We start from the raw sequence: 27,757 nt of genomic DNA on the forward strand, positions 1-27,757 counted from the left end.
TGCAGATTCCTGTGGTGTGGGAGGGGGCTCTGGTTCCAGTCGGACACTGCCCCCAGGTTTAGTTAGTCTGTGTCTGAGTGAAGAAGAGGTCAATACATCAGGAAGGAAATGTCGGGAGGGCCCCACTCTGGGCCCCACCCCTTGGGCCTTTCATCTCAGATTCCATCCTCACCTCCGTCTATCTCTCGTGCCGCCCCACGTGCGTCCTCCTCCTGGGTGGAAACACGGCAGCTGGGGTGACTTGCAGAGGCTCTCGCTTGCGTTCCTGGGCTCCTCCTGGGATAGGGAGAAGGGTCTTCAGGCTGGAAATTAGAATAAGGAGACGTTCTCCCTTGAATTTAATTGTATCTCTGCCAGTAATTCAGAAACCGTCATTTGCACACACATTTCAGAAAGGCTTTTCAAAGAATTTCAAACCTACCACTTAAAATTCTCATTATGGTAGGAAATGGTCCCTTTGGGGCCCAACAGTTTTCTCTTTGGTCTCACGGTCCCTGGAGGTACGGATTTCAATTTAGAGTTTTCCACGTGGAAACTGAAGGAGCTCAGGCTCGCATATGACTCCCCCACCCCCTACCCCCGCCCTGGGCAAACACACTCATTTCCAAGCCAGATGAGCAGCGAGAGAAAACATTCACCAAACTTCAGTAGTGTAATGGGTCTTCGCTGCTGGAATTAAATGCAACAGGTAGATAGAATTACCTTTAATGTGTATTTATTGGCTGATCTCTCAGTTTGCTGAAGAACATTAGTAACAATTGGTAACAAACTTTCCGTTGATGTATATGAGTGCATACAAACCCGGAAGAGCCCCACATCTCCCCCGAACCATGCCCGCATCTCTCGGGAGACTCTCACTTTCAAATAATCTTGTTAGATATTGTTAGAAACTGATACATTTGCATACTGCGAATGTTAAAATTCAGAAAAGACTCAACCGCCAATTACAGCCACCACGTCTTTCCCTAATTAATCAGTCAGGAAAGAGCAGCTCCAGATGCTTTTTCTGAGCTGAGCATCCGCCAAAGCCTTTGTCTTTATTAATCTTGATGACCCGCCAGTCAGCACAGGCAGGTCCCTCCGAGATGACGGAAAAGCGGGAACACCGCGGGGACTCACACCTGTGCCAAGTAATGAATCCTCCGGACAGCTGATTAGATTAGTCCCAGTTCTGTCTACTTCTGGACATGATAAACATCAGAGACTGCGCAGTGCCCAGACAAAGCTAGCACCCCCAAGGCTCTGGATGGTGCAATTCCTAGTCCAGTGAATTTCGTTCTATGCCTCCTTCAGGAGGTGCCCCTCATGAGCTCCTATCCCACGCCCTGCCCTGTAGACTAAGGGACAGTGGAAAGCTGTGGAGCAGAGCCCCCTCTGTGAATTGAACGAGCGTCCCTGAATGAACAAGCCTGCTCATATGGACCACAGGGACAGTGGTGCCTGTCAAGCTCAGAATGGGTGGGGCAAACTTGGTGAGAGGGAAACCTAGAAGAAAGAGCAAACACATTGTCCCATACCCAAGCACTCTAAGAAATGAAGCTGGTAAAACAGCACAGTTCAGAAGGCGCAAAGATAGTGTTCGTAGACTTCAGTGCTCTGGAGAACGTTGAGCATTCTCACGTCTGAAAGTGGGGTGAAATTTATGCTCAAGGCCACAGGGGACAGGTGCTCCCAGCAGAGACTGCTATATATTCATGAAGCTGATTTCCACGTGCGCCCAGGAGGGCTCCAGGACCCCAGCCCTGGCTCACAGCTGTCCACTGCCCCCCTAGGTCAGCCACCAGCAAGAGCAAGGCCCTGTAACTAAAGGGCCCTCTGGGCCTCCTCCCAGTCTACAAGCCCCGTGCATCGCTCCAAGCCCCTACTTTGAGGTGCCTCTTTTGACTTCCTTTTGCGGGTAGAGACTCTCTCTTTAGGGGCAGCTCCACATTCCAGCCAGGTCTGATGCTTGGAACTCTGGTCCAGGCTTAATTTGTCTGTTTTTGGAAGAGGAGTGTTGAGCAGATGGACTAATTGGTCACTGCTTCCCAGAGACACGGATAATAAATGAGCTGTCCCCCGCAGCTAAGCATTCGGCTGGCAGGCCCAGCAACCCATTCTCAGCTCCCACCAGCACCACAATTAGTGATTCCAGCCCCGGAGCGCGCCAGTTTGGAGAGTTTCAAGTTCATTAAGAGTTTAAATAAATCCATTCATTTAGGTTTACCTTAAGAGTTTTCTGTAATCACCTTCATTACATGTTTAAATAGGGTTAGGGAGGGTAGTAATTAGAAAAAAATTGCTTCAGCCGGGGGCACTTTGGAGCTCTACACAGATATGTTACCTTGTCACAGCCCCTGTGATCTGGAACCAACTCAGGCCCAAGCCTCAGCCCCTGTGTAAATCACAGCCCACGAAGCGCAGCTCCAGGGAGCTCCAGGGAGCTCGGGACGGAAGGGCGTCTGCAGAAAGAGAGCGTTTCTGCTTTGGCTTCCCGGGTTGTGTTTTTTTTTTTTTTTTTTTTTTTTTTGAGACCGAGTCTTGCTCTGTCACCTGGGCTGGAGTGCAGTGGCGCGATCTCGGCTCACTGCAAGCTCCCCCTCCCGGGTTTACACCATTCTCCTGCCTCAGCCTCCCGAGTAGCTGGAACTACAGGTGCCCGCCACCACACCCGGCTAATTTTTTGTATTTTTAGTAAAGACGGGGTTTCACCATGTTAGCCAGGATGGTCTCCATCTCCTGACCTCGTGATCTGCCCTCCTCAGCCTCCCAAAGTGCTGGGATTAAAGGCGTGAGCCACCGCTGCCGGGTCACGTGTTTTTAAAGGGAGCTTCACTTTCCACATTGCTCCCCAAAATCCCAATATCTTTGTCTAGTATCATCTCTGTGTTTACTGCATCCCAAGCCCACTCCATACCCATAAAGCTTTGGAAATCGGCTCAAAAGCTTCAGTTAGGATTTCCGATGATGGATGAAGACGTGAGATAATTGCTCCATACTTGGCTTATCTGTAGGAAGACACAGTCAATAATAGTATAATGTGGTTAGTTTAGACATTTCATTAAATGGAATACCATCAATGGAATCCAGGGTAAAGCATGTTTCTGCAATATCATAATGGATAAGGCTTGGTTTTAAATGTACTGCAATAAAAACCTACATGTCATGAATTTTGCTGTGGAAACAGATAGACTCTTATTAGTTTAGGCTTCCTAGGCATTGAATAATTTGTGTCATAAACTAGTTTCTAATAAAATCTGCAAATAAAATTTCAAATGGGGAATGCCTGTTGGGCACAGTGGAAATTTCCTGAGCTTCTTGCTTTGGGGGGTTTAACTTTTGGTTTCCCCAAGAGTGCCTTGAGGTTCTTTGATTTCCTTTCCAACTAGAAAGGAAAAAGGCTCAGAGGTGACCACAGGAAGCTCCCTGGGATGCAGGTCCCTGGGCCACAAGATCTCAGCTTGGCAGTGGGGTCAGCCGCCTGTGGAACAGGGGTCCTCTGGATCACACCTGGCTCCTGCTGATGGTTAATGCCTGCCCATCATTTTCTCACACTGCCAAGGTGTGAGTCCACCTGCTCTAATGTACTAACCCTTGGCATGTGCATTGGTGCCTGGTATCTCAGGACTAAGCCAGGCTGTCTGTCCATGAGCCTGGTTTTGCGCCTTTTCCGGGGGGAACCCTCACCAGATTCCCACCTCCTTTAGGCGCTTGCTGTGTGCCAGTATTGTCACCTGGGCGCACCTCTAGGCTTACCTTTGGGAAAGGCTCCACCTGTGTGTCTTGGGAGTTCTCCCAGGCAGCCCCACCAATGAGCCTTTCCCTGTGCAGAGTCCCTTCTGGTGAGTCTCAGTGAGGGAAAGGGGGGCTGTGATCACTGAAGTCCAGAATCGTCCTGTTGAAATGGAGGTAAGTGGCCATGAAGTGTGGGCTCTGGCTCCCATGGCTCCCATTGCTGCTGATCGCTGTCACTGCATTATTTTATCATAAGGGAAAGTGTGACTCGAAAGACCTGGGGGTGGTGAAGCCAGGGATGAGAAGATGAAGGCTGGCACCTCACTAGGGAAGAGTTTGATGGGGGATTCTCATCTGGGCACCACACAGTTTATGGGAACTAGGGGCAGGCTTGCCTGGATCCCGACTGGGCTGTGGGGACTCTGGGGACAGGTCAGGAGCACACAAGTGTCCTGGAGAAGGACACAGAGGGTAAGAAGCAGCATGGGGCCTGGGTCAAGCCTGTGCTGGGGCTAGGAGGAGGTCCCCAGAGGAGGGAGGGATGCCACAGCCTCGCACCAACCACTGCTCCGAGTTTAACGTTCCTTACACACCTTCTCCTTCCAGGTGAGAACTACAGGGATACTGCCAGAGGCTCCAGGCGAGGTGGGTGAGCCTAGGATGGGTGCTCTGTGAAGGTCACATGCACATCGAGGACAAGATGAACAATAATCTTGCATCGGTTTGTTTTGTTTGTTTGTTTTTGAGACAGGGTCTCACTCTGTCACCCAGGCTGGGTGCAGTGGCACGATTACAGCTGACTGCAGCCTGCCTTAAACTCCTGGGCCCAAATGATCCTCCCACCTCAGCCTCTTGAGTATCTGGGACCACAGGAGCACATCACCATGCACAGCTAATTTTTTGTTTTTTTTTTTTGTAGAGAAAGGGTCTCACTATATTGCCCAGGCTGGTCTTGAACTCCTAGGCTCAAGGGATCCTCCTACCTCAGCCTGCCAAAGCACTGGGAGTACAGACGTGAGCCTCCACGCTCAGCTTGGTTTGGAATGTTTTAAAAAGATTTTGAAAATCTGTTATTTTCACCTTTGCACACTCCCGCCCCGCCACCCTTCCCTGAATTTTGATTAAAATTCATGCCTCAGCATCGCTGCTCTGGTCAGGTAAAAGATGGGAGGCTGTGCCAAAGAGACCAATGGTTTGCCCAAGACTGGCAATTCTCATGATTTAGGGTGATTACGGCTCAGCTGTAATGAATGCATAGTAAGCCTTCCTTCAGAGCCTACAGAACTTTTGATTCATAAACAAATTACTCTGAGCCTATAATGCAGGAGAAAGAAATAGCAGCTAATTTAACCAGTGAATCAATGGCGAGACAGCACAATATAGATCATGGAATTTGAAGTACTGTATAATGGAGAAAATGAAAGTAATAACAAGAAGCAGAAATACTCATAAGGGCAGCCCAGGCCCACAGGCCCCAGCACTGGACTCCAGGCCCTGGGCTGCAGTGAGACATCCGTGAATTCGGTCCTGCAATGAATCCTGACTTTGTTCTGGAAGGTGTTAACAGAAAGACAAGCTGTGCTTAGCGTGGCTTCCACGCCTTCCCATTGAAAAAGAAACCTAGCCAGCCCTAAGCAGGAGAGCCTCAGACAGTTCATGCCTGCTGCCCCAGGGTGGCACGGAGGTGTCCCAGAAGAAGCATGCACTGTGGCATCAGCCAGATGGGCGTGTGGATCCAGCCTCCCTTGCTGTCACTGTGGGACCATGGACAAATGACCGGACCCTCTGAGCCTCAGTTTCCCTCTGTGGAGAATGGAGATAATACCTACAAAATCAAGTACATCATGGCTTATAAATTTGAGGCAGCTCAACACAGTGTTAAGAGCAAAGCCTGTGGACCACCTGGACAGCCTTAGGCAAGTAGCAAAGACTTCACTTTGCCTCAATGCCCCAGCTGCAAAATGGGTTGATGTGAAAGTTAAATACTAGGTAATACCAGTCGAGGCTAAGCGCGGTGCACAGTGAGCCCACACAAATGCTCCTGTTTCCTCATAAACGTGCCCTAAGGATCTAAACCTGATGCTCTAGGTGCCCGGTTTGGTTCCAGACTTGCTCATATGGAGCCCAGCATAGAGGCTACCTTTTTCTTCCCCACAAATCCAGGATCCTGGATCGCAACTCCAGGTGGGGGGACGTGAACCCCCACGTGAATAGCCTCTTCTTGGGGCAATTCTCATTCTCCCATTTTAGACGTTCCTGGGCTATTACTTTAAGGAACTGTTTGAATCTATGCTTGTGTCCACGGTTCTGGGGGAAAGTTTGAGGTAGTGTTTCCCAGAATGCATCCCATAGTGCGGGAGTCCCCTGAGGTGATGTGCAGGGGAGAAGGAAGGGCTCCCTCCCCAACGGTGCTCCCCAGTGTCCGTCCAATGCTCACATGGCCCCACTGGAGACTTGCTACTTTGCTTGAAGCCATTTATCTCTCCTTGAAAGATGAGCAAGAATTTCGCCCCATCACCTCCCCTCTGCAGAATTGTATACTCAGATTTCTTTTGTGTGTGCCTGTATTTCTTCTTTCCAGCACTGTCCCGCCACCTAATTTCACTGCTTTGAGCCTGAACTGTACCTCAGCCTGCTTGGCTTGGACAGCCTGTATCTTCTGACTCAGAACCTGTCTCATCCTGGCTTGACTCATCAAGCTTCTTCTCATCTCAAAAGAGGGGGGACAACAACAAAACAGAGCTCACTTCTGGCAATAATATGCAAATGCTCACATGCCAAAAATAGTTTGCACAATTCAAGAGGGCACACAAAAATGTTCCATCACATTTGCTCAACCTCTAAATCAAAATTTTATGATGCCAAGGAGTTTGCTCAGTCACCAGTCTGGTGATTTTTATGGGATTCGTTTTTCTGAAGGGAAAGAGGGAGGTGAAATAGGAGTCGTTAGCCAGGCCGTTTCGGAGGATAAACACACAGACCCAAAATAGGAAATGCAAATAGTTTAAAGGCAGTGACACCAATTTGAAGCAATCAAGTAGAAAATAATACAGCATAGCCACTCTTTGTCAATGTCAACCATGACAAGAGGGCCCACGGAAGGGGGGGTTAGGCCTGCTGGGACTCCCTGCCAGGACCCCGGGTTTTATGGGGTTGCACAGTTATAGTTCCTGGAGGAGGTCCCTGTAGCAGCCTGGAGAACAATAACTCCTGAGATGCAGGAGGAAGCCTTGGGGATGTTCTTCTCTAACAAGGAAAGCAAAGGGAACCATGAAGGTATCTGTGATAGAACTGTGGGTGATGCATGTTGCCAAAAGTCTCATCTTGTGTTGGTTCTGGACACCCCACATGCTCTGTCATGGGGGGCCTTTGAGTTCCTGGGCCATTGGAACACAACCTCAAGCCCTGCCAGGGAGGGAGGCTCCAGTACTCCTCAGCCCCGGACACCATGCAGGCAGGCATCTAAGGTGGGTGCATTGATGGCACCCAGGCCAAGCTCAATGGCAGATTTGACCAAAGACCTGCAGAACTAGACAGTCAGCAGGTGTCCGAAGGAGTGGCATGGCCTCCAGTTTCTGGATTTGTGTCTGATCCTGTGGGTTTCTCATCTACAGGAGTTCATGGGTGACACTGGGAAGTTCCTTGAGCCCTAGAGTAGCAGCATCAGCAAATGCATCAGTGGGCCATCCCAGCAGCCTTCTGGTTGGAAAACACTGGCTCTCGCTGTCTGGTCGGCTGGGAGCTGTGGCCCCATCTTCAAGCATGACCCCTCTATGAAGTCTCCCTGGACCCTCAAGCCCAGCTTGGGGAGACCCCATCCTCTTGCCTCTCCTCTTGCCCCCAGGTCTTTGCAGAAGCTCTTGGACCTTCTGATCCATTGGTTCCCCAGCCTCCCCATGACCTCCCTGAAGACAAGCATGGTGGCTGCCATCAGCAAACTTCTCCTAAGCTCTGAGCCAGGCTGATGCTTGAGTGGGAACTTGGTTGAATGAATGATGAAATGAATAAAAGAATGAATACATTAACTTGAAGCCCTTAGATGAAAGGTTTTCTCAGTAAAGGTCCTCTGCACTAGGACTGGTAACGTCAACTGTGTACTCAATACTTTCCATGTAGTTAACAAGAGGCATCCCCATTGAGCCTGCTGTGTAACCTGAGCTTCTCAAACTCCTCACAGGATCTGTATTAATTAATTGCTATCCACTCACTTAGGGGTGGGACTTACCATTATCCCCACTGTAGATCCCTGAGGACCTGGGCTCAGAGAGGCTATGCCTGGTGACAAATGGAAATTGAGTCCTCCTAATTCTGATCACTGCACTCTGACTCCCCTCCCCTCCCCTCCCCTCCCTTCCCCTCCCCTCCTTTCCCTTCCCCTCCCTTTCCCTTCCCTTCCCTTCCCTTCCCAGGAGGAGACTCTGGGCAAGCCCTGCCTTCCTAAGCTCAAATGCTTTGCAGGAGAAAAGAAGGAAAGTGACTCCAGTTGAAGATGAGGGGCTCAGGGGTTGAGTAACCCTCACTCATGTAAAGGGAGAGAAGCAAGAGGCCCAACAGGATGTCAGCTCACACCCAACAGGACAGTTCTCGCTAAGACCTGGCTTCCTCCTCATGGCCATCCATTCATTCATTCACTCACTCATTCTTTCATGTAACAATTATGAGCTCTGTGTTAGTCAAGGTTCTCCAGAGAAAGAGAATCAACAGGATTTACATGCATATGGAGAGACTTACTGTAATGGGCTCATGTGATTATGGTGGCCGGTGAGGAAGGAAAATAAATCTTGAGAACCCAAAATCACTAAGCCAAGGGGAAGTCAAGCTGGGACGTTCAGCAGGCAAACCCGCCTCCCAATCTATTCCTAAATAAGATGGCTATGAAGATAAAAAAGCTACACACCTCCCTCACAATCTGCCCACATATTAGTCCATTCTCCTACTCCTATGAAGAAATACCTGAGACTGGGTAATTTATAATTTATTGGACTCACAGTTCCACATGGCTGGGGAGGCCTCACAGTCATGGCGAAGGCAGAAGAGCAAAGGCACACCTTACATGGCGGCAGGCAAGAGAGCATGTGCAGGGGAGCTGCCCTTTGTAAAACCATCAGGTCTCATGAGACTTATTCACTGTCATGAGAACAGCATGGGAAAAACTTGCCCCCATGATTCAACGACCTCCCACCAGCTCCCTCCCATGATACATGCCGATTATGCGAGCTACAATTAAATATGAGATTTGGGTGGGGACACAGTCGAACCATATCAGCCCACAAAGAAATTCCTAGTGGACAAAGGACAGACAGAACTCAGAGTCATCCCTCTGCTCACCTGTGACAGACATGTATCTGATTGCTTCCTCTGCCCTATTGTTTCACTGAGCCAGACTAAGGCCTACATGATTATTTCTCTAACCCCCACTCACATGGAAATTGTGTCTTCAGTGAAAGGCTGATCAGAGACTCAAAAGAATGCAACTTTTCATCTCTCATCTACCTACAGCCTGGAAACACCCTCCCCACTTCGAGTTGTCCAGCCTTTCCAGACCAAACCAATGGACATCTTACAGGTACTGACTGATGTCTCATGTCTCCCTAAAATGCATAAAGCCAGCTGTGCCCCAACCACCTTGGACACATGTCATCAGGACCTTGTACGGTTGTGTCACAGGTGTGTCTTTAACCTCAGCAAAATAAACTTTTGAAATTGATTGAAATCTGTCTCAGATACTTTTGGCTTCACACTGGCAAGGCCCAAATCTGTAGGGTGGGCAGGCAGGCTGGAGGCTGGAGAAGAAGCCCAAGCTGCAGGAAAAGTCCGAAAGTGCCTGTGGCTTCATTGTCCCTGCTTGGAGGTCAGTCTTTTCCTTGTAGTGTCTTCACCTGATTCGGTGAAACCCACCTGCATCATGAAGGGCCACCTGCTTACCTGAAATCGGCTGATGTCAATGTTAATCTCATCCACAAACGCCTTTGTGAAAACATCCAGAATAATGCTTGACCACATATCTGGGCACCGTGGCCCAGCTAAGCTGACACGCTAAATGAACCATCACAAGCTCCTGTTCTAAAGGCTTGGGATGTTGTCACAAACAAACGGAACTTACTTGGCAGCATTGAAGATAAATGATGAACAATAAGCAGTTTCATATGTCAGGCAGTGATGGCTGCCATGGAGAAGAGGCACAGCAAGGTGAGAGGGTGCCTGCAGTGTGTGAGTGGGAAGGGGTCGTCGTAAACGGGGTAGTCAGAGTCGGCTTCCTGGAAAAGGCTGGTGTGAGTAGAGAGTGCAGGGGCCAACTGAGTGAGCCAGGGGGCATTCAGGAAAGGACTTTCAGGGTAAGGCGACAACCATGGGGGGTGCCTGGAGGAGAAGCAGAGGCTGGGGTCGGGGGAGCTGAAGCAGAGGGAGCAGGGGAGAGCAGTGGAATGGGGGTGGGGGAAGTCAGTGAGACCAGCTCCAGGATGGTTGGAAGCCTTCTCAGTGTGAGAATTATGGTGGTTACAATATGTGATTATTACATTAGACACAGTGTGGACTCAAGAGTTGGATGAATTCCAGCTCAGTCCCCAGCTTCTCCACGTCCTAGCTGTGTGGACATCAGCCCATCAGTGAGTGTCTTTCTGCCTAGGTTTCCTTACCTGCAAAATCAGATGCTTATAGTACCCGCCTTGGAGGGTGGCTGTGAGATGAACCACAGTTGCCCAGCTGCAATGTCCCAAGCTCAATGGGTGAAGGTGCTTTCATCTTTGTTCCTTTCATCTTCCTCTAAGGGGCTTTGGGTGTCTTCCAACATTCAGTTGGAACTGTGTTTAAACAATACATTTTAAACCCCAAGTATCCTTCCGTACGTGCCATGCCATGATGTGTTGGGAACTGCTAATGCTGGGTGCATGTGTGCTTCAGCAGATCTTGTAATCATCCTTCTTCTGCCTGTGCCTGCAGTTGAACTGTATGTCCACCATCACTGGTCACTGATTAGGAAAGGTGCAGCTCCGCAGCCAAGATGGTGCATGTGTGCTCAGTCACACAGAATTGTAAATATTCTCCTCCATCCCACCATGGGATGCTGCCTGCAGCCACCCTCCTACCCTGCACAGGGGACCTGGAAGGCAAGATCCAGAAGTCCAGGGAGCACAGCTGCCAAGAAAGGCAACAACAAGCTTAAGGCAGGTGCAAGGGTGGTGATCCACCGTAGATCATCTAGAACTTCCTGTCAATTTGGGTGCTTCTAACTTGACTTTTAAAAAATTTTAATTTCTGTTGCCTATTATTTTTAGTGGCTCAATTTTAAAACCCATATTTCCTGCTCTTCTTCTTTAAAGTTTCTGGGTCAGTCTAAATGAAGAGTATCTTGAGGACAAGACGCTAAAAAAAGTTATCATTGGCAACTTATCTACATGAATCAAAATTTTCACATTTTTTCTGCCACCAAAATATTGGAAACTATGATTAGTATAAGTGTGCTTTTTTTTCACGTACAACTCTCAGTTTCAATTTCGTTTCTCCTCATTCTCCTTTTTAGCTAGTTTTGCTTTAAGATAATTAAATGTAATAACTTTAGACTTGTAAAATAAACGTCTACTGATATAATACCAGCTTACTCTGTTGTCTCCATGTGAGATTTCCTCCAGGCTTTGCTGGGTGAAAAGCAGTTTGACACGCATTGCTTGTGCTTTGCTGCCAGGCAGCTCTTTGGTTCCTCCAATTCCCAGTTATCCTTTTCTTAAAGAGGTACTTCTTGTTTGTTTGTTTTTCATTGACTCGAAGGAAGTGGAATTCCTGTATTAGCAATGAAAATGAGAAAGAACCCCAGGGCAGCCAGAGCTGTCTTTGAGTTTGTGGCATTTAGACTGTTTCCCCTGGCTAGTTCCTCCCTCTGGGCCTGAGCCCAGGGAGTCTGGGATCACAGAAATTAGCGTGTGCAGGCAGAAGGTTACAGTCATTCTCAAAGATTTGAAAACCCAGACTCAGCAATGGGGGCACTCACCTGGGCAGCATAGGTAGGTGTAATAGCTACAGGGCTGGGCCCCTCGCTGTCCACTGTGGTCACTGGTTGATTGACTGGGCCTCTGGGGCACAATCAAAGGGGTGTCCAGATGACAAAAGGCAGGCAGCAAATTCCCTTCTTGTTGACTCATCCAAACTGCAGAGGTGATCAGCAGAGAAATGTGGGTTGGCGATAAAAGGAAGAAAAGAATCAATAATAATAAATGATAGTGATGATTATCTTTATTGGTCTTGACAACCAAAATGGCACCTATCACTTCCCTAGTGCTCATTATATTCCAGATGACGTGACCAGCCAGGCAGTGCTCACCCTCCATCCCCAACCCACCCACGTGCCCTGCTCCCGCTTCTCGGATGAGAAGGGGGTTGCTGGGGGAGGGGTCTGAGATCTCACAGCCTCCAAAGTCACAGCCTGGCCCCTGTGGTGGGGAGGGAAATTGCAGATGTGGATTTGACCAATTGAATCCTGACCTCCCAGAGCTCAGGAAAATGCTCTCTGGAGGAGGACTCTGTGTGACAATGCCCATCTCCCAGTGTCTCTTGGTGCCTCCAGGAAACGGTTAGCTGTTCTGTGAACAGAATCCAGGCCAAGGAAGTAAAGGGAGGCTGTGATTAAGCACTTCATGGAGAGAAACACGTTGCTCCTGGGACACCAGCCCTGGGGAAGCACCAGCTCTGGGACCTGCAGGGCTCCACTTGACCTCTTCTGCTTAATTCCTGGGTGATCTTCAGAGATCTTCAGAGAGTGGACTCCAAGCAGGAGCTCACAGCAAGAGCTCCAAGCACCCCTAATGGGTCACCCCCTGGAAACCATCTCTGTTTAGACTTGGGCTTCTAATAAATTAATTTTAAAATGGCAGTACAAGTTTGGGGAGGGCACCTTAGCAGGCATTTGCAGCCATGAAGGTTGACTCCGTGGTACATCTAACTTTACGTGAGCTGGAGGACAGCCTGACTCCTCTTTACCTTTCAGCTGGATCATAGGAGCTAATATTCATCTTTCCAAGTAAGAGGACCAAGTGTGCTCCCAATGGTGGGAATTCCACAGACAGCAGCAGTGTGCAGCCCACGGCGTGCATTCAGGTGTCCAATATCACCTTCAGAAGCATGTGAGTGAAGGGATGGGCATGAATGTGAGTGAGAGAGAGAGAGAGAAAGAGAGAGAAAGAAAGAGAAAGAGAGAGAGAGAAGAGGGAGAGAGAGAGAGAGATTGAGATTCTCCCGTTATGGAAAATGTCTAGAATAGAGTTTCCCAATGCCTTATTTTTGTCTGACATTTCAAAAAGATTAGTGTGTGGGTGTCAGGTATTAATATTGATCTTCGTTCATTCCTTTGGGTAAACAGCTGCTTGAACACAGCACCACTTGATTTCTTTAATTTAGAAATAGAGGGAGAAGGAAATTGCCTTTCTTTTTGTTTTGACTTGGTAGCTGGAAGGGTCCTGGCTTAAGCGGGTGAGTCCATGGCAGCTGAAGCTGTCCTGAAGACATATTCATGAGTCCAACTGGCAACCCTTTTCTCTGCGACGGCTCCATGATGTTCATCTCAGTTTCTCCAGAGATAAAATGAAAAGCCTGGGAGATGGCTCAGGTTCATAGCTCCAGCCAGAGGCTATCTTCTGCAAAACAGCCCCCAGCTGGAAGGACCCCAGAAAATGTGTTGCTGCATTCCAGCTTTGTGGGTGTCCCTGGCCATGGTATAAGGCAAATAATCTCTCCAGCTGCCCTCTGGGTCCTCTAGGAAGGGACATGGCTTCTCCCAAATCCTCCAGTGAGGATGGGAACAGTCCTCTGGGTAGGATGGGGCGAATCCACCTATCTGGGTGGGATAGCTGCTTCCCAGGCCTGGATGTGCTGTCAGAGGTGCAGTGAGGACTCTGGGGGAGCAGCTGGTGTCCCCCTTGTAAGCCCCATGGCCTGGGTTGGTGGTCATGAAGACCCTGCAGTAAGACTGGGAAGCAGGGGGAAGTCATCTTCCCGCTTAACTGCTGGCGTTCACCGCAGTGTTCACTCCGGTAATTATTCATTTATTTGGCCTGTGTGATTGAAAATTACTGCTGCTCTGGCAGGGTGAGTCAAGCTGATGGGTGGTGATTAACATGAAGGGATTGGTGATTAAAGCTCATGTTCATCCTGGGTTTCTGGGAAGGACGGCACATCGTTTAGGCTCCGTGACAGGCTGTTCCCAGGGGCAGAAGCATGGACTTCCCAGGGCTCCCCCTCTAATCGCTTTCCAGAATGGTTTTGCTTTAATTGGTTGCCCCTGGTGATCTTGGGGACCACGCCATGTCGGTACCCAAGGATCTCTCAATTTTCAAGGAGACTCAAGGCAGCAACTTTCTCTCTAACTTACTTCTTCCAGCCAAGAGGCAACTAATTAACTCGGCAGTGCCCTCTCAGCCCTGCCTGTATCCAGAGGCGCATGCCTTTCCCTGCTGCGGTGGGGTTTTATTTGTTTGTTCATGTATTTGGCCAGAGCACTTCCCTGGCAGATCTCTGGGCTGGGATGGGCAGCAGGGTTAGTCCCATCCTCCCGGTGGTCAGGTGCCGGCACCGTCTCCAGCACCTTATCCTCATCATAAGAGTTTTCCTGGGCAGATGGGAAGATGGACAGATGAACCTCAAAGTGCCACGTTCTCATGCTCATTGGAAAGGCCAGCAGACAATGACCTGGGCCTCCTTCTGCTTTGATGAGTCCTGGGTAGGTCTTGCTCATATTCTGGAACCAGAGAGATCTGCAAAGCATTTGTCTAGCATCAAGGGTTCAAGTGTTTCTCTTGATCTAAAGTCAGGGGAAGAACAAAAGGCTACTCCGCAAATAATTCCAAATAACGTTGAAACTGTTTGCTCCTCACAATCAATATCTGACCTCAGGAAGAATTATCCTGAAGCCCTTTCTGGATTCTACCCAGAAGCTGCCAGAGAGGATGGTGGAGATGCTGTACATGTGGGTATCGGGACCACACACACCTGCAGGAATGACCTCTGCCCAGGCAGCAGAGTCCAGGGCTGTGGGGAGGTGGCACCAGCTGAGCTCCTCTCAGGCAACCTTCAGGGCACTCTCACAGCATCCGTTCAACACACTCAGATCGTCAGCATCTGGCAGGTAAATGTGAGGCTCAGAGCAGGATTTGAACCCAGGCAACAGGACTCTATCTTTATGTGACTGTTTGAGCTCTGGGCAACGCAGGCTTTGAATTGAAGTCACCCCTTGAAGGCATTTCATGAACATATGTTGCCTACAGGCTCTCTCTTGGCTTCTGACTTTGTCCCTAGGATGGAGTCATCCTGCAGCACACTCAGGCCAGGTTTCTCCAGACTCAGGCTGCTTCCTAGGTTCAAGACCTGGCTGAATGGTGTGACCTTGGCCAAGTTTCTTATCTCCTTGTGCCTCATTTTTGTTTTTTCTTTTTGAAACAGAGTCTTGCTCTGTCTCCAGGCTGGAGTGCAGTGGAGTGATCTTGGCTCCCTACAACCTCTGCCTCCCAGATTCAAGCGATTCTCCTGCCTCAGCTTCCCGAGTAGCTGGGACTACAGGCGTGTACCGCCACGCCCGGCTAATTTTTATATTTTTTAGTAGAGATGGGGTTTCACCATTTTGGCCAGGATGGCCTCGATTTCCTGACCTTGTGATCTGCCTGACTCCGCTGCCCAGAGTGCTGGGATTACAGGTGTGAGCCACCTCACCCGGCCTCATTTTCTGATATGTGAGTGGGGGCAACTCTGGTACCCACCCCTCGGGGCTTTGGGGCACACCTGGTGGGTGACGTGGGCATGAAGCATGGAACTCATGTCCGCAGAGCCTGAGTGACTGTCAGCACAAGTTCCCTGACATTATTCTATGCTGCTTGGAGCCTTGCAGGTGCCTCCCTGGGACTGAACATCACTATTGTTTTCTTTAACGAGCACATCAGTGTTGTTTCTACACCAGTATTACATAACCAATGTCCCTGAGCTGACACCCTTCATGAATCAACATGCTGGATAGCATGATGTCAGGGGAACTTCAGGCACAGGCTCCAGACCCGGGAGGGATCTGGTGCATGTCTGGTCCTTTCACTTCATGGAGCCCTGTCCCCTTTGGGGTTCCAGGCAGGTATGCACCTGGCCACAACAGCATACAGAGGAGACTTGGACGTTTGAAAATGGCAAATGGACGCCAACATGAAATTAAACAAGATCAAGAGTGAAAGGTGCGGAAGAGAGAAGCCCTTAGGAGCTCTTGGCTGCTGGAGAGGGAAGCACAACACAGGCTGGGTGTCGGAGAAGCTTTGGAAGCCGCAGCTGGCCTGGACATGAGGGCAGGATGTGGACGAGCCATGCCCATGGTGAAAGGGGGGACAGGCTGGAGGGGAAAGAGCAGTTGCAAAAGGCAGAGGCAGGAGCCACTGTGGCTGGACAGAGAGCAGCCAGGAGGGGGCGGAGAAGCCCCCTCTTAATGAGAGGCCCTTATGGTCTCTGACACAGAGCACTTCCGTGGAAATGGTTTTAGGAAAACCCACCCGATAGCGTGGGGCGAGAGGGTCTGGAGATGGGAGACACCTGGCAGTGTCCTCTGGGAAGACAAGAAAGCATGTGTTTGACTCTGCTGTCATCTCCTCATTTGCATTTTCCCTCAAGAACTCCTGTGGATGGAGCCTGGAGACAGAGCTTCCGGCTGAGGCCTCACAGCCCAGACACAACCTCTGACTGTCCAGCAGCTGCAAAACGATGGCGCCCACCATGAGCAGAGAGGAGCCAGGAGACAAACGCGGCCTCCCGAGTTCCCAGGGGAGAGGAAAGAGGGGGTAGTTGTGCAGGAGGAGGGGGCAGTTGGAATTGGGAGGTATCCCTTTGGAGGGTGTGGGCTCGAGGTTTGAGATAATCATGTTTCACACAGGAGATACAGGCTGGACCCCAGGTGTGGCTCGCAGGGGCTGTGTGGGGCCTGGCTTCCTGCTCCTGTCCATCCCAGGCTGGTGGGGGTTGATCTTTGGGTGATTAGAGGACCGGATGCCCTTTTGCTCTGGCCTGGGTTTCCATCCTTCTGACATAAATTGTTTGCTTTACAGTGGAAGATATACCCTGTTCCTTTATTTTTCTAAAGCATATCCAATCTGCTGAGCCTCCAGTAGGCAAGAAGTCTGAGATCAATCACACCATGGGCTCCTTTACCCCTGCCCTGAGTGGGATGTGGGCCCTGGCGCTTCCTCCTGCCAGGATCTGGTGTGGCCTGGACTTTCATCCTTCTCTTTTATGGAACCAGCAGCCCAAGGTGAGCCTCCACTGAACTTCCTCCTGCCACTGTATCCCCCTCCGTCTCTCTCTCTCTCTATCTCCCCACTCTTCCCTCTCCACCTCCTTCCCTTTCCTTCTCCCCTCCCCTCCCCTCCCTTCCCCTCCCCTCCCCTCCCTTCCCCTCCCCTCCCCTCCCTTCCTCTGTCCTCCCCTCCCCTCTCCTCCCCACTCCTCCCCTTCTCTTCCCTTCCCCCTCCCCTTCTCTCTGTCTTTCTTCCTCCCTCTCTCTGTCTTACTGTTTCTCTATGGGGGCTGCTGTGAAGTCCACTCAGTGAAGTCCTCTCCACAGATCTCAGGCCAGAGACGCCCCTCCATACACACACAGAGGGCCCAAGACATCCTCCTCACGTGTTAGACAGAATAACAGCCACTAAAGTTGCCCACACTCTAATCCCAGAAACCTGTAAATATGCTGTTATGTGGCAAAAGGGACTTTGCAGACGGAATTAAGGCTATGAACTTTAAAATATGGACATCATCCTGGTTTATCTGCTGGGCCCATGGTGATCCTGTAGGTCCTTGGAAAGGACGCCTGCAATGGACTGAATGGTGCCCTGTGATGCAGGAAGGAAAAGGCCAGAGACAGTTGATATGACAGTCCCTGTCCTGCTCCACTGGCCTGTCCTTGCCCAGGGGTGACTGCCCAGCACTGAGGCCCCTTCCCAGGAGTGGAGAGGAGATCTCAGCAAGTGGTTGCCTCAGAGCAGTGGGCACAGGCACCTAGAATGCTAGACAGAAAGGGCACCAGAGTGAGCTAGATGGTGGCCCCCAGGAGATCTGTCTGAATCCTAATCCCAGAAGCTGAAAACATGACTTCACTTGGAAAAATGGTAATGCCATTAAATTAAGGATCTTGAGATGATCATCCCGATTATCTGGGTGTGAGCCCTAAATCCAATGGCACACAGAGAAGATGCACATAAAAAAGAAAACCACCTGAGGATGGAGGCGGAGATTGGAGCCGCGCAGCCACAAGCCATGGAATGCCTGGGGCCACCAGAGGCCGGACGAGGCCAGGAGGACCCTTACCAGAACCTTCCAAGGGAGCACGGCTCTGCCAAGACCTTCACGTTGTGTTTCTGGACTCCAGAGCTGCACAGAAAAAGAATTTCTCTGGTTTAAAGCAACCCAGCTTGTGGTAATTTGTCATAGGAGCCCCAGGAGACTGATAGAGGCACAAACATGCGGCATCAGATTCCCTGGGACAGCTTTGAAATGAGTATTCTTGACCCACTGTTAAATTAATAAAGTAAGGATTCATAATTGTATATATTTATTTGTAGAGTTGAGGTCTCACTCTGTCGCCCAGGCTGAAGTGCAGTAGCATAATCATGGCTCATTGCAGCCTTGAACTCCTGGGCTCCAGCGATCCTCCCACCTCAGCCTTCCTAGTAGCTAGGACTACAGATATGCACCACCATGCCTGGCTAATTTTTTTGTTTGTTTTGTTTTATTTGTAGAGATGGGGTCTAGCTGTGTTGGCCAAGCTGGTCTGGAACTCCTGGCCTCAAGTGATCCTCCCCGCTCGACCCCCCAAAGTGCTGGGATTATGGATGTGAGCCACTGTGACTGGCCTAGGACTCATACTTTTTAAAAGCTCCCCAGAGGATTCTTATGTAGCCATTTCATGGGTCTGTGTTTGAGAAACATTTTCCAGTTTAATTTGCTTATTTTACAGACAGGAAAACAGAATCTCACCCGGACCCCCAGCCCATTAGGAGAGGAGGGGCTCTGGCCTCAGCCCTGTCACTAACTCCTAGCTGGGGGCTCATTGGTGAGTGGTCAAGAAATCGCCCAATAGCGTGGTTTCGAGGTGGCCAGCCTCACCTCTCCTGGTTTTGAGATTTTAGCTGTCCTGAGAAAGAGAAGGCTTTTGACAAGATGACCACCCTCCCCTATTTTCCTTTCTTTTCCTTGCAATTTTCCCACAAGGAAGTTCCTGGGGGCCGCTCTTGTACCTTTGGAGCTGTGACCGGCTAAGTGTGAATATGGGACTGTGGGTGGCCTTTGGGACGCCCCGTAGAGGGAGATTGTGGTGGAGCAAGACAGGGTCCAGAGAGGAACACAGACCAGAAACCATTTCCACACTGAGTCCATCCACTGCTGAAGCTGGAGCCAACCCATGCCTTGGAGGTTCCGATTCCATGGGGCAGCAGAGTTCTTCTTTGTGCTCAGGCTCACTCAACTTCTGCCTTCCCTTAATTTATGTGATCTTCCTTAGCTGGGATTCAGCCTGAAAGATCCATGGTGCAACTGTATTTCCAGAGAGATCTGGGGAGGACAGACAGCATCATCCACTCCACCTTCTTCATTAGAATAACTCAATAGGTTCACAAAATCCTCAGAACAGCAAAGACAGCCTCATACAACTCGAATGTCTCCACCTTGGCCCTGCTCTCCCTAAGGCAGAAGAAAGACCTCAGATCCCTGGACGAGACCGGCCATGGAGCCCTGAGAAGCTGTGTCACTGTTGGTGCTATGAGTCCTCTGTCAATATTACTACTATCATTTAGTTAAATTAAATCTACTCTTCGACTATTTTGTAAGAAGTCAGTATCTGGCATGTTCATCTCTCTTTGTCCCATCTTATTCTTTTCTGTTTGGTTGCATTCTAATGGTTCTGTATATTCAGAACAGAAATCAAAAATGAAAGCTGCCAGGATGAATTTGTCATGGATCAGTTTTCTTGTACTGGGTATAATCATGAATATATCGGAGCCCAGCTGCTCTCATGCTCTGAGGTTGTCATAATGGACTTCCATCAATATGGCTTTCGAAGGTAAAATGCACCCCCTGTGACCTTCGTGGAGTCTCTTCTGTCATCTTGTCTGTGCTGAAGACAGTAAATGGTTGGGATTAGCTATTTTATGTTATGACATGCATTCTTTAATCTGAAATGTGTTTGTACCCTTGCAAATCCTGCTGCAAAATGAAAATCACTTTTCCACAGTGATCAACAGCAGTCTTTTGCAGACAGTCACCATGCTAGGAACGGGAAGTGTGTGCAAATGACCACCATCCTACCTGCACTCTTGGATTGGGGCAGGGGTGGGAAGGAGAACCCAGCAGTTCCCAGTGTGGGGAGGGATGGGCTAAGGATATGCAGCAGGAGATTTGAGGGTACAAAGTGGGGGATCTCCACCCCCCTTTGAGGGGGGTAGGTTCAGGGAAATTTTACCAGAGGCCTGTGGGCCAGTTAGGGAAGACTTTTACATCTCTCAGTGGAGAAGAGAGGAAGATTGCTGGTGGCTGGACATGGTGGGAATCTTGAAATTACAGTGGACTCTGTGGTTCTACAGATCTGGGTGCAAATCCCAACTCCACAACTAAACAGAATCTCATCCCAGCACTCAGCTTATTAAGAGATGAGGGCCCTGGCTCCAGCTCTAACATGGATTCCTAACTTGGGGCTCATTGGTGAGTGGCCAGTGAATGGCCCAACAATGTGGTTTAGGGGAGGCCAGCCTTGCCTTCCTCTGTCCCATCTCTTCTCACTTCTTCTGGATAGGCTTAGAGCTGGGTCTAGGGGTCTTGGTCTTGGGGACCCCTATATCCTTGCCTTCAAGGCAGATGACTATTATTGATATTCCCACATTTTCCACTCCTTTCCCTTTACCCAAGCCTGCCACCATTTGGGGGAACCCCAAATGAGTAACAACTTCTGCCTTGCTTCATTTATATGATTCTCCTTAGCTGAGATTCAGCCTGAAGTCTGTGATGCACAATACTTCTAGGGAGATTTGAGGAAGGAGAGCATCATCAGCTCCACTTTATCCATTAGAATAATGCAATAGTCCCACAAAATCTTAAGAACAGCAAGGACAGCCTCATGCAACTTGAATGTCTACACCTTGGCCCTGCTCTCCCTTAAGGCAGAAGAAAAACCTCAGACCCCTGGACAGGATCAGCCATGGTGCCCCAAGAAGCCACGTCACTGTTAGTGCTATGATTATTATGTTCTGATCTCCAATTTTCTCATCTGAAAATGGAGACAATAGTGGGACCCTCTTGGCAGAGTTGTAGTGAGACTCAGGTGAAACAATTCATCTGATGCTTACAGTCCACTGCCTGGTGTGTGTATGGTGGGCTCGCAATGTATGTCAGCTGCTTCTATCCTGGTTTCCACCAAGAACGTCACCACTATCACCATTGCCTTCATTATCTGCAGACCCTTGTTTCTCCAAATAACTTAGCAACCCTTAGCATCCCTGCCCTCTGTTGGGTTAGGGAGATGGTTCCCTCATGGGAACCCCAGGCATGAGGTCTCCAAGCCATAGGACCCCCTTTGGCAACTAGTGGCCAAAGGGTGTTTCATGGCTTCCCTGGATTTACCTTGGGCCCAGGTATCAGCTGAAACTCATTTTGGGGATCTGAGCATCTTATGTGGAGACCCGTGGGCTCATCTGGTTCAGCTAAGCATATAGTAAGCTGAGTGGTCAAGATAAATCACCCAATGTTCCTACCCACCCCTTGATCAGACTGTTTTCTGATAAATCACAGTGCTCAGATTCCTTTCATTTCCAGTTTCAAAACTAGCTTTGAAAGGTGTACCAGGTGAGGGACCATTCTTCCTCCACATTTATCCTATTTGGTGGTTTTATTAACATTTTTTATTGCAACCAAATCCAAGGCTGAGTGAGGAACAGTCCTATCCAGACTAAAATTTACCCGCAGCTCTTTTCTTGGCTTAAAACATTTTTTGATTCACTCCACTCTGCCCTGTCCTGCTAGTGCAGCTGGCTCTGCCTTTATTTCCCTCAAGAAAAGCCAGAAAATGCTCAAAGATAAAACCCATTTATCCAAGACCTGGCTAGTCACATGGACTAAATCAGGTCACCCATGTCATGCATGATACGTGCCTCGTTTTTCCAGATGAGGCTTCCCCCAGAGTGTCACTTATATATATGTGAAAGAGAAAGGGACCCTGGGCTTCCTCTACTACAGGACCAAGTTTTGTAAATGTTATATGAATGCTTGAGAAGAAAGTGTTCACTTGACTTTTTGGGTAAAAGCTTTGACACACACTTGATAATATCACAATTGCCAATGATGTTATTAAATTCTTCTGCACTTTTGGAAATTTAGCTTGCTTTGTCCACAATTTAGACAGGGTAGAGAAATCTAACAAAATGGTGGATTTATCCATTTCTCTCTATAATTTTATCAGGCATTGCTTTAAGTACTTTGAGGCAATTTTTTATATGAATACAAATTGAAATTATTCTGTCTTCCTAGGAAATTGCATAACATTGTAATGTAATGATCCTATTTTTGTTAATGTTTATTTTTATTTTAAGCTATTTTTGTCTGGTATTAATGTAGCTCCCCTGCATTCTGTTGGTTGTTAATTACATAGTCTAAATTTTACCATCCTTTTATATCCAAGTGTGTGTCCTAGTTTTTTAGATGGATTTCTTATAAACAGCATAAGGTTGAGTTTATTTAAAAAAAATAAATTGAATCTAACAATCTATGTCTTAAATTGGCAAATTTAGTCCACTTACATTTATTGTCCATACAGATATATTGCATTTGTTTCCAGCATCCTACTTTTTCCTATTTATTCTCTTTTACTATACCTTTTCCTTTCTTATTCTTCCTTTTTTTTTAAATGGTGTAGGTTTATTTATTTTCTAGCTGTGCAACTCTGGGCAAATCACCCAAGCTCTTAGTGTCTTCAACTATGAAAGTACAGATAATAGTATCTACCTATACAAGAGAACATTGTGAGGATAAAAAGAATTACTATGTGTAAAGTTTTAGAACAGCACCTGACATACCATAAGCGTGGTGTTTGTGCTTGTAGTAGCTTATTCCTTTTTTTCCTTCTTCTGGCTTTATACAGTATTTCTAGTCTTTTACTATTTTTATTGGTAGTTCACCATGAATTCTTTTTTTTTTTTTTTTGTTGAGACGGAGTCTCGCTCTGTCACCCAGGCTGGAGTGCAGTGGCGCGATCTCGGCTCACTGCAACCTCCGCCTCCCAGGTTCACGCCATTCTCCTGCCTCAGCCTCTCCGAGTAGCTGGGACTACAGGCACCCGCCACCATGCCTGGCTAATTTTTTGTATTTTTAGTAGAGACGGGGTTTCACCGTGGTCTCGATCTCCTGACCTCGTGATCCGCCCACCTTGGCCTCCCAAAGTGCTGGGATTACAAGCATGAGCCACCGCGCCCGGCCCACCATGAATTCTTAACGAGGTCTAAGGCAACATCACAACCCCCTTGTAACTAACGCAAGAATCTTGAAATCATGACCTTTCTTACTTTGGTATTACTGTCCACGATTTTAGGTTTTCTTTTTAAAAACTCCCATGAATTAGAAATATTTTTATTATTTTATGCAAATGTTTTGTATTAAAAATAATTGAGCACCAATTCTGTGCCTGGCACAGTTGATTCTGGAGGTTCAGAACATGTTTAGATTTACCAATTTCTTTGTTCATCATCTCTGCTAATATCTCACACCTCCTATTTCTCTTCTCTTTGCTGTACATCCTTAATTACTCAATATAAATTACTAACTTTTAGGTTAGGTGGGAGGGTAGCAAATTCACTGCATTTTATTTATCTAATATATTTTGTTCTTGTTTCTGAAAGATAAGTTTGCTGCATTCATAATTCTAGTCTAACATTTGTTTTCTCTCAGGAGTTTGAAGGTCTTATTCCACTTTCTTCCAGCTTCCATTTTGGCTTTTGAGATCTTTTCTGCCAAACTAGTTTTCATCTCTTTGTAGGTGGCCTTTCTTTCCATGTATCCCTTACAGATTGCTCCCCTCTCAATTGTGTTTGGCAATTTTACTACAGTGTGATAAAGGAGTAGATTTCTTTTTATTTATTCTACGAAGGATATAGTATACTTTTTACATCTGTGGATTTGTATCTCTTATCAATTCAGGAAAATTCTTGGTCATCCCTCTTAAATTACTATCTCTCCTCTTTTTTATTTTTTTGTTTCTTCTTCTGGTATTCAAAATAGATTCATGGTAAAATATCTCAGTCAATCATCCAGGTCTTTTGAGCTTTCTTATTAAAAAAATTTCTGTGATCTATTCTGGATTATTGCTTTAGATCTGTCTTCCAGTTTATCAATCCTTTCCTTAGCTGTGTCCAGTCTGCTTTTTAACATAGCTACTAAATTTTTCATTTCAATAATTATACTTTTTATTTCAAAAATGATTATTTGCTCAAATCTACCTGTTGCTGCTTCATCATTTTGTAATTTTATTTTCTTCTTCTTTAAACATTCCTCACACCATTATTTTGTATTCTTATTGTGATTATTCTAATGCCAAGTTTCTTGAAAGAGTAAATGTGAATGCACTGTTTCTGCTGACTCTCACTCATGGTGGCTTGCTCTAGCCATTGTTGATTATGGGTTTATAGAGGTTGACCTTAATTGTAGGTGCCTAAATGGAGAATATTGTCTCAAAAGAGAATTTCCATTCACTTCTGCTATGAGCCTGGGGAAGCCACCCTCCCAGGGTGACTCCATCCCCCAGTGCCACGATTCACCTGGGAGTTTTAGGATTAACCTTTCTCCTTGTTGCTAACCTAGAATCTCTACCTGCAAGGAAGTTTTACAGCTCATGTGGTTCATAGCTCAGGAGTTTTTTTGCTTTCCCTTTTGAAGGCCTTTACAAATTTTCCATGCAAGCCCAACGAGGCAATAACAATTATATTTTGTGCAAGAACCAATTGTTTTATAGCAGGAAGTCTCCCCAGGGTATCTCTCCATTTCTCATTATCATCATCCTTGATTGAACATTAAACGGAAATGTAATCATGGGTATGTCACTGATAAGAAAAAAGTAATTAATCTCATTCCAGGTGATTCCAGATGAAGCTTTGCTCTGTTTCTCTCTGCTCATGATTTCCATCTCATTACCTGCTGTACATTATCATGGTTTAAAAGTGATCCTATGAGATTGTAAGATTCACTAGAATGTAAACAGTATAAGGCGATAAATTTTCTCAATTTATTCAGTAATGTTCCCACATCACATGCAATAGCATCTGGCACATAGTAGGCACTCATTAAATATCTGTTGCCAACCAAATGGATACTAGATTGACTTTTCCATGCCCATTAAGAAGTAAAATGAGAATTCGTCCCCCATCCCTACCCCCACACCACATGCACACAGAAAATGCTAGCATTTTGGAAAACTGAAGGTAATTTTAATACATTCTTGACACTCTGGGCATGTCTTATTGTACCATGTCTTTCTTTAGGCTGTGCATACCCGCTGAAGACAAGCCACACTTTTATTGCGTGGCATGACTCTGCCTGGACCCGTCTCACTGGAAACACTTTCGGCAAAGTATTGGTTAATTCATTCTGTTTTTCAAGACTCTAGTCTGAAGCAGTGGTTCTCACACCTGTGTGTGTATCAGAATCACCTAGATGACTTAAGACACAAATTGCTAGCCTCACCCCCAGAGTTTTCAATTCAGTATGTCTGGTGTGGGGTCCAAGAGTTTGCATGGCTAACAAGCTCCTTGCCGCTGCTGGCCAGAGACGACACTTTGAGAGACTCTGATCTGCAGCTTTCCCATGCAGCGATCCTCTTGGCTCATTTCATTCTTCTCTCCTTAGGAGGCATCTTCGATTTGAAGCTGAGAACTGAGTGTGACGACAAGAGGCAAACCAACACATGCTGCATTTTTCTGTACCCTTTTCATGGGCATGTTAACTTTATACTTTAAAAATCCAGTTAAGCACACATCTATACCCCCAGCACCAGGCCTTCCCAGACCACTCTAAAGCCTCCCTCCCTGGTTTGGGGGTCACTGAAAATTAACTTAAAAGCAAAGTGCCAAAGCAAGCAATGGAGATGCAAGTTTGATGGGTACAAATTGCAAGTTCTCGCATGCAAATGCGTAATAATCAGTTGTTTCAGCAGCACATTTTTCATCCCTTCCCTCCTGGAAGGATGACACCTCCTGCCTCATTTTATTGGGAAGATTGATGGCATTATGCCTGGGTACGACAAAGGCCCTCAGTGCCCCTTTTCATCCACTCTTCGTCCCTGAACACAACTGCCAGTAACAAATGCAGTGTAAAGGATGGCGGTGTCAATGTAATTAGTTCTTCAGAAGCAAGATTACTGGTGATTTATAGAAGGGTGTCCATGTGTCCCTTTGTTCCTAACCTAAAGTCAATAGCAAAATGAGAAAGTCCAGTAGAGATTCATGAACAAACCAATTTAGTTGTTTTATAGACAGAGCATAACATATCAATATAATATTATTAACATCCAGAAAGTGGATATTATAAAAAAAAACTCTTCCCTCATTTTTGTCTGACAGCTGAGACGTTAGCATGCTGCTCTGAAGTGCCATCTCTCCTCTCTCCCTTTTCTCTGTGCCTCCTTTCCTTCCTTTCCCCAAATTGAAGACCCTCCTGTTTAGAAGGCCCTTCCCCTTTGAGCACAATAAGGGTATGAAGATGTTGCCCATGAACCATTGAATTCCTTGAGGCCAGAACCCACTTACATCCTCTATCCCTGTGCTGCTCTTGGGGGCCACATCATCCATTTCATCTAGTTGAAGTGAAAAAGGTTTCAACATGCAGCAGATTGAATCCAAGCTGAAGCCACCAAGGGGAATGTGAGTAAGAACAGGCTCCTCCTTCCTCCATCCTCCCGCTGCAGCCCCTCTTGCCCTGGGTTTACAGTCAGGGTTGTTTGAGGCCGTCATAGCTGGGTTGAAAGCACACCTGAGTACTGAAGTGATTGATAAGAGAAAAGAGAAGCAAAAGAAAATGATACTTTTGTTTACTTGTTTTTTTATTTTATTTTTCTATGATCCGGGGTACATGTGCAGGATGTGCAGGTTTGCTACATAGGTAAATGTGTGCCATGGCGGTTTGCTGCACCTATCAACCCATCACCTAGGTATTAAGCCCAGCATGCATTATCTATTTTCCTAATACTCTCCCCTACCCCACCCTCTGCTGACAGGCCCCAGTATGTGTTGTTCCCCTCCCTGTGTTCATGTGTTCTTATTGTTCAGCTCCTGTTTATAAACGAGAACATGTGGTGCCTGTTTTTTTTGTTCCTGCATTAGTTTGCCGAGGATAATGGCTTCCCACTTCATCCATGTCCCTGTGAAGGACATGATCTCGTTCCTTTTTATGGCTACATAGTATTCCATGGTGTATATTTACCACATTTTCTTATCCAGTCTATCATTGATGGGCATTTGGGTTGATTCTGTGTCTTTGCTATTGTGAATAGTGGTGCAATGAACATACACATGCATGTACTGTTGGTGAGAATGTAAATTAGCTCAACCATTGTGGAAAACAGTGTGGCAATTCTTCAAAGATTCAGAACCGGGAATATCATTCGACCCAGCAATCTCATGACTGGGTATATACTCTAAGGAAAGAAAATGAAACTTTTTAAACTGATAAAGTAGATATTGGAGAGTGTGGTTTAGGTGTGTGGCAAAAATAAGCTTCCTAATTCTCTGCCACCAGGTGAAACTCACCCGCCTCTTCCTGGGTCATTCCAGGCATGGAGGAGCAGGACCACAGAAAGAACAAGGTGAGGACAGAACAAAGCTATAGTTACAGGGCCCCTCCCTGTTGCCAAGCTCAGCCAGGAGTCTTACAGGGAGGGAAAGGAGCTGAAGGGGGGCTGCAGTAATTAGTGTCTCTTCCCATGGAAATGGGAAGCCAGAAGGAGGTTCCACTTTGCCTCCTCATGAAAGAGGTTCCTTCCTAGGCCGCATTTGATGGGGACTCAAGAAAC

This window comes from Symphalangus syndactylus, chromosome 22 (genome assembly GCF_028878055.3).
Source record: "Symphalangus syndactylus isolate Jambi chromosome 22, NHGRI_mSymSyn1-v2.1_pri, whole genome shotgun sequence".
Lineage (NCBI taxonomy): Eukaryota > Metazoa > Chordata > Mammalia > Primates > Hylobatidae > Symphalangus > Symphalangus syndactylus.